This window comes from Sinocyclocheilus anshuiensis, unplaced genomic scaffold (assembly GCF_001515605.1).
Source record: "Sinocyclocheilus anshuiensis isolate Anshui unplaced genomic scaffold, SAMN03320099.WGS_v1.1 scaffold2060, whole genome shotgun sequence".
Lineage (NCBI taxonomy): Eukaryota > Metazoa > Chordata > Actinopteri > Cypriniformes > Cyprinidae > Sinocyclocheilus > Sinocyclocheilus anshuiensis.
The window spans coordinates 276,654-284,982 of NW_015551163.1; the positions used below are offsets into that span (position 1 = coordinate 276,654).

At 38.3% G+C, this 8,329-nt stretch overlaps 2 pseudogenes; both read right to left on the reverse strand.

The window, feature by feature from the left end:
• Positions 1 to 196: 196 nt before the first annotated feature.
• Positions 197 to 7,161, reverse strand: LOC107663345 (E3 ubiquitin/ISG15 ligase TRIM25-like; annotated as a pseudogene).
• Positions 877 to 1,464, reverse strand: LOC107663344 (E3 ubiquitin/ISG15 ligase TRIM25-like; annotated as a pseudogene).
• Positions 7,162 to 8,329: the final 1,168 nt, after the last annotated feature.

An 8,329-nucleotide genomic window follows, 5' to 3' on the forward strand; every position in this document is an offset into this window, starting at 1 on the left:
TTGATGTTTCTCACTATGGAAACCAACAGACACGTTATAGTAAATATTGTCAAATAATATAAATTAATTGTAATTATAAAACATTTTTTATTTACGTATACATTCTTTCTACTTGATATCATATATGTCAGGAAAAGTAAAGCTTACCTCTACCAGATAACATTTCTATCTCCTCTGCAGAAATGCTTGTTTCTCTCTCAGATGAGACACAGATTTTTCAACATCATCAAAAGATGGAATAGAACTAACAGTGATGCTGGGTGAGTTTGTAGATCCAGGAGGAACAGAGAGAGACTGGAAACTCTACACAGACACAAAGACACAAGAGAAACACCAGCTAAAGACACAGAAACATTTGATAGAAACACAATCTCTGTACAACATGCTCTTCCCTTCCTGAAGACCAGTGTCCTGTTTGTCAGATCTCTGTTACCTGGAGGAAATGGATGTGATTGTCTGTGTGAAAGTTGCTCTAGCTCAGCGTCTCTCCACAGATCTTCAATCTCCTGCTCCAGTTGCTCCAGTTTTCCTTCAGCTCGACTCACTGCAGCATTTTCCTGATCTCTGCTCTTCTGCTCAAAACTCACCTTGTGAGACTCTACAGCCTCTCTCAGCTCCTCAAGTTCCTTCTGTCTCTCCTGGATTCTCAGCTGGTTTGTTCTGTGTCTCCTCCAGTTGTCTCTGTAGAATATATAGTCAACATACAATTCATTAGTGTCCTTGAAGAGAATGTCACAAAGAACCGTTTCAAAAAAAGAGAAAATAAGCAGAGAAACTGCATTATCTTTCCCTAGTAAGAACTGTTTTTAAATTATCTTCAATTTTGTGCCCATTATGTGATTATCAAGAGACATTTATTATTCAGCATAACTGAGTTCATACCTGTTTCTCAGTCCTCTCTGCTGCAGCTGATACAGTGTTGTGGTCTTTGTGTTCATCTACCATACACATATAACAAATACACTGCTGATCAGTACGACAGAAAATCTCCAGCAGTTTATCATGTTGAGGGCAGATCATCTCCTGCAGTTGTCCATTGGCATCAATCATTTTGTGTTGCTTTCCAGAGTGAAATTCTTCATGACGTTCAAAATGGGTTTGGCAGTAAGATTCCAGACACACCAGACAGGACTTGACGGCTTTGTTTTTGTCCCCAGTACACATGTCACACTCCACATTTCCAGATCCAGCGAAACATTGAGAAAGACGAGCAGCTTGGAGTTTTGTCTTCTTGATTTTCTCCACCACTTCAGCCAGCATGGTGTTTTTACCTAAAACAGGTCTTGGAGTGAAGGGCTGTCTGCACTGAGGGCAGCTGTAGACTCCCTTTTGATCCCAGCAGCCTGTAATACAGCTCATACAGTAACTGTGTCCACAGGTAAGGGCCACTGCATCTTTCAGTAGATCCAGACAGATTGAACAGCTTAACTAATCCTGAGCCACTGAAATACTGGATTCTGCCATTTTACTAAACACAGATACATACAGCAACTCAACAGCCTAGAACATAGGAATAGAAGTTTTAAAAAACAAAGAAAAGCATAACATAAGCCTGCTGAATTTTACTTCAAGACTGAGCAAGAAGATGGTAATAAACCACACTAAAGGTAGGAATGGTTAGACTAAAGTCCACACACATGAAGAAATTTATGAGCGACCTTTGCTCCCTCACATTATCATAAACACCGTTCAAAGTTCATTTATATAATTAATGGTAGTTTCTCGTTCCTGGTGAAATTTGCAGTGCCCCTTAAACTTAACAAATACTCTTCCTTAGGATTGGAATCTCTCTTGGATGGTGAAATACTCTGTGAAGTTCACTATTCTTGGCACTTACAATTGAATGGAATACACTTAAAGAGAATATACACATAATGGACTTCTTTTATTATTATGAAACATCATTAAAAGGTTAAACAGAGTCATCAAATAGCTGAGTTTTAAAACCTAATTATTAAAATTGTAAATGCATGGAAAACAATCAACCATCCTTTTAATCCATCCATAAAAACTATTTAAGCTTTATTGAAACTACAGAAGTAAAGTTTGTCAGGACAAACTTTGATGTTGTTTAATCTGACATTTTAAAATACAGTTTAAAGCAGCTCAACTGGCCCTCGAGGTCCACTTTCCTGCAGAGTTTAGCTTCAGCCTTGATCATACTCACTTGCCTGTAACTTTCCAGTGATCCTGAAGACGTTGAATAGCTTGTTCAGGTGTGTTTGATTAGGGTTGGAGCTAAACTCTGCAGGAAAGTGGACCTCGAGAGCCAGAGTTGAGAACACCAGGTTTAACGTTTGATGTTTATTGTTTCTAGCATGTTACTAGCACATTTTAGCATGTTCTAATATGTTTTAGCATGTTGCTAACATGTAATATGATTACTTTGTCAAGGAAATTTTGCCTCTGTACTGCTTTGTCTCATATATTCTTACAGAGTAACCATAATTTAACTGTGGTATTTGTAGTAAGATTGCAGTAACTAAAGGTATGCATTATATCATATTAACTTTATAAGTGTGAGACCCAAAGTGCTAAAACTTGCTAGGATCATGCTAGGAGTGTGTTAAAACATGCTAGCAAGTTCACTTACTAAAACATGCTAGAAAAATTATACTAATGTGTTAACACTTTTAAAGCACTAGTATTATGCTGACACTCACTAGAAACATGTTTGCAACATGATAAATCATGCTAGCATTGTGTTAAAACATGTTAGAATCATGCCAGTAAAATGTGAAATCTTGTAAAAATGTGCAGTGCAGCTACATGATAAACAATGCTAGCAAGATATTCAGTTCCTTCTCATCAAAACAGATTGTTTTTCTCTCTAATAATATTGGTACCTCATTCCCTATGTTTGATGAAAGAAATACAATGCAACAAACTTGTCTGAAAACATTTTATTTTACAGTGTCTGTTACACAAATGATAATAGGCCATATTGGTTATTATAACCATTAATAAATCAATCTGATTAAATATTTCAGCTCTAATAATATTTAATGAAATTGTTTTTGATAACAAGTTCAGCTGTAGTATATTGATTTATTGATTAAAGCTGTTTGGCAATATTGTTTGCACAGTCTACTGTATGCATCCTCTATTTTTATATCTCACACAGTTTCACAACTGAGTCACCATAAATCGCAAACCCAGCATAGAGAGGCTGAGTGAATGTGGTGTGGACTCTGCGAATGAGGGTCATTGTGTCAGAGACACTGTAGAAGGACAGAGTTCCTGCACTGTGATCCACATACACTCCTATTCTAGAGGAGCTGGAGACTACAGGGAGTGCAGTCCTTCTGTTATTGTGCCAGAATGAGCAACGAGAGTCAGAGCAGAACCAACTCCAGGACTGATCATCACGTCTAAACTCACATGGGTCAAAACTGTCATCATTATAATCACCCCTTTCCTTCCTGCTGATGCTCTTAAATGACACTGATATCTCCACCTCACCACTCCACTCAACCTCCCAGTAACAGCATCCGCACACACTCTCTCTACACAACACCTGCTCCACAGTGTCAAATCTGTCTGGATGATCAGGATACCTCTGTTTTTCAGAAGTGTATTTTATCACTCTGTTCCCCTTAGACAGACGGAGGTTTTTATGTACCATGTTTGAATCCACTCTGAACTGGAAAAAATCTGATGGAGACAAAACACAATCTACATCTAAATAAGAAATCTCATTTTAAAATATTAACAAATCAATTGTGTTAAAACAATAAAAATGAAACAAGGTGCTGTGAACATTGTTAGGTGTTTTGCAAACTGTTTCTAGACACTAACCACATGCTTCTCTCTAAACTTCTGCCTCAAAAGTCACGCCCAAATTTAGCCTGAAGTGTTTGAACAATCAGCTCACAGTCACTTGTGGGGACATTTTATGTATAGTATTCAAAAGGACAATCACTTATAGCACCAAAATTGAATGGAAAACCGTTTGACTGACTTGATATCAGATGATGAGATTTTCATTGTGGCAAATCTTGAAGATCAATATGTGAAGAAGTGTGTTTTGTGAGTGTGTGCTTGCTTGTTTAGGAACTTACACTGTAGAAACTCGTTCCTTGTCTTGTATTCAGGGGTGGGAATGATCTCAATATATTTTGCTATGGAAATCAACAGACACGTTGTTTAATACATACATCTTAATCAATTTTGTATTTCGACAGTAGATGATGCATTGTCTCAGACTGCGGAGCTCGAACCAGCAACAGTCGGCATGGGAGGCAGGGGTGGTAACAAAAAGGACACTAAAGATCACGGCCTCTAGCGTCAGTTGCTAGTGCTAGTGTCTTGAGGCCAGGAGAGTGAGGTTTACTGCACAGCCTACCAGTGGCCTCCGTTACATAAACACATTTCTTCTGTGTCGTCTGAAAACTGTTCAGAGACTACTGTGCTATTAATTGAATATGTGTCTACTTTTGTGCTCACCTGTCTATAATTGTGGTCATGATTATATTTTATGCTAAACACTTGTGTTCAAACTAGGGATGCGCCGATCCGATATTCATATCGGGTATCGGCTCCGATAGTGCCATTTTTCTCAGATCGGGTATCGGTCAGAGAGAGCCGATCCAAATTCGAGAATTTTTTTTTTTCCGATTGTACGAATTATTCTGTTACTTCTGAAGCCATATGATAGCTTAATGTGAGCTACATATGAATATTTAAGTCCTTACATTAAAGTTCACACAAACTCTTTTCTCCGCTGTGGCTGTCAGTCATTCGTTCAGCCTTTAAAGTTTCTTATTAGTAGAATTCGTATAATAATAATAATAATATCTTATCAGTGTTATTGTTCGTTTTTTTTTTTTACAGGAACACTGAATGACCAAAAAAAGCACCAGCACCAGTCCTAAGTTCATGGTTACCAAGTTTTAATTCTAATTACTAAACTTCTATTATTAAATAATACTTGATTATCATATTATAATGCTTGACTGCTTGATTGACTGATATTAAGAGTGTACTTTCAGATATTTAAAAAGCTGTACCATTTTACAAACATTATATATGTTTGTAAAATGGCATAACTTATATATATATATATATAGTATAGTATTTCAGTCTGGCCAGTAAACAAAAAAATATACTAGCCAATGGCGATTCAATTGCCAAGGTGTCCGTTGAGGGTTGACTGTATAAAAACAGTTCGTGCTGCACTGTTTGTTTTGTCCTATCGTATCTATCATATGTTGTTGCCTTATTAAAAAATATGCTATACATTTAAAAGAAATGTATTTTAATTTTATAGTATATACTTATATATAAATACATTCATGAATGTTTTTAATGAATGGATTTTATAATAATACAAATAGCAATGTGTAACATTTTACCATATTTAGTGCAACACTTTTATTTGTTCCCCACAAAATATTTTTTCACTAAATGTTTGGATTTCTAAAATTATTGTGCACTGATTTTTCTAGAATAACTTTTGCTGCCAAATTATCCATTAACCTAGTTTATGATAAATTTTTGTCATAGATTATAAATATACATAGGTCTATATTTTTTCATATTTGTTTATTTTATTTTTCTTTATAATGAAGTAGTCTGTATCTAGTGGATTGTGAAATAATGATTATCAGTTCCACACACAGAGATATATAAATTCTACATTTATTTAAATATGGGAAAAAAAAAACTTCACTGGTATCGGATCGGTATCGCCCAATACTGAACCCTAGGTATCGGAATCGGTATCGGAGGCGAAAAAGGCGGATCGGAGCATCCCTAGTTCAAACTAAGTAAGACAGAATGAACCAGACTTTATTCCAGCCTGCTGTATGAGACTGTGTGATGCATCACTTATTTCTGAGAGTAAATGAATGATCAGTGCTTTACCTTTATCATGAATCTTTTCTATCTCCTCTCTGCAGAAATGTTCCAGTTTCTCTCTCAGATGTGCGACAGATTCACCAACATCATCAAAAGAGAGACGAGAACGGACAGTTATGTTGGGCGAGTCTGTAGATCCATGAGTAACCGAGATAGACTGGAAACTCTATACAGACACAAAGACACAATAGAAACACCAGCTAAAGACAGAAACATTTGATAGAAAACACAATCTCTGTACAACATGCTCTTACCTTCCTGAAGACCACCTGTTTGTCAGATCTCTGTTACCTGGAGGAAATGGATGTGATGCTCTGTGTGTGAAAGCTGCTCCAGCTCAGCGTCTCTCCTCCTCAGATTGAATAGTTTGGACACCCCTGCTCTACAGCCTCTTTCAGCTTCTCAAGCTCCTTCTGTCTCTCCTGGATTCTCTCCTGATATTTTCTCTGCATTTCACCCAATTGTCTCTGCAGGAAAAACAAATAACCATAAATCTGATAGATGTTACTGCATGCAACAAACAATTAAAGCCTCATGAGATCGTAGTGAGAACTATTTTAAAAATGATCTTTTTACTATGTAGAGATAGGCGATTATGAAGTCATGATGTAGCATACATTCTGAGTTCATACCTGTTTCTCAGTCCTCTCTGCTGCAGCTGATACAGTTACATGGGTTTTGTGTTCATCCAACATGCAAAGATAACAAATACACTGCTGATCAGTACGACAGAAAATCTCCAGCAGTTTATCATGTTGAGGGCAGATCATCTCCTGCAGTTGTCCATTGGCATCAATCATTTTGTGTTGCTTTCCAGAGTGAAATTCTTCATGACGTTCAAGATGATTTTGACAGTAAGATTCCAGACACACCAGACAGGACTTGATGGCTTTGTTTTTGTCCCCAGTACACATGTCACACTCCACATTTCCAGATCCAGCGAAACATTGAGCAGGACGAGCAGCTTGGAGTTTTGTCTTCTTGATTTTCTCCACTTCAGCCAGCATGGTGTTTTTACCTAAAACAGGTCTTGGAGTGAAGGTCTGTCTGCACTGAGGGCAGCTGTAGACTCCCTTCTGATCATCCTGATCCCAGCAGCCTGTAATACAGCTCATACAGTAACTGTGTCCACAGGGAATGGCCACTGGATCCTTCAGTAGATCCAGACAGATTGAACAGCTGAACTGATCCTGAGCCAAAGAAACACTGGATTCTGTCATTTTACTGCAAGCACTCACAGGTGGAGAGACATTCACAACAGTTCGGCAGCAGTCTAGTTTCGATTTCGCTGAACTGAAACATTTCCTGGTTCTGAAACGCCTGCAAATGTGCCAGTCATATAATGAACACGACCACTAGAGAGCAGTCTTGTACAGAAACTCACTACAACAGATGATAGATAGATTAATTAATTAATGCATTTAGCAGACGCTTTTATCCAAAACGACTTACAGTGCATTGAGGCTATACATTTTTTACCAGTATGTGAGTTCCCTGCGAATTGAACCCACGACCTTTTGCACTGCTAACGCAATGCTCTACCACTGAGCCACATGAACACTAGAGAGATAGATATTTGTCATACACCCATCGATTTATTTTAAAATTTTAATTTAGCTTACTGTCGTTGATTTTTGCACGCAGTGAATCAACAGAAATCATCTTTAGGTTATGCCGCGCGCCCTCGCCACGGGAAGAGATGGTCCTCACTGCAGAACACAAGATCCAGGGGGCGTGGTTGGATCCAGATCTAACCCCTCCCACCTTACATATAAGGTGCGTTCGACTTGAAGCACGGCTACAGACGGCGATCAACGAGAGTAGCCGCTTGCTTAGTCAGGGGCGGAGTTGAAAACGGACACGTCAAGCCGGACACTTTCTGCTCCCGTTAGTGACGCTCACGCGGTGTTTGCATACTATCACAGATGAAGTGAAAAAATACAATATTTGTCAAATACACAGACGTTTCAGAAACGTTTTCATGAGCAACAGAAACACTTTTTTATACTGCTTAATACAGCGCCATCTATTCAAGAATAAAGTTCAACGTAAATATATACTATTTAAAAACGAATAAAGTGGGGGTATATATGCTTTCATGATAAACGTGACTCAATATAACATTGCGAATACAGTAAAAAAGCTCTTACTGTTCTAAAAACACAGATTTAAGAGCAATATTGGATTTGAAGATGTTAGAAACACACATCATTGTTATCATGTGGTGAATTTGGCCAATCGTGAAACAGCTGTGTCATCATTAGCACTCCTGCAGTCGCTCTGAAAAAGCTGCGCCAGCTGAGTCAGCCGGCTGCTCTCGAAACGATATCGCGGTACTTTGATGCCACACGTGACAGTAACGTGGCGTAAGCGCCGGTTCAAGTCGGACTAAATTTCTAACCGGCATGCACTGCTTCAAGTCAGCCGCCGATCGGTCTGCGCAGTGCTGCATGAAGTCGAACGCACCTAA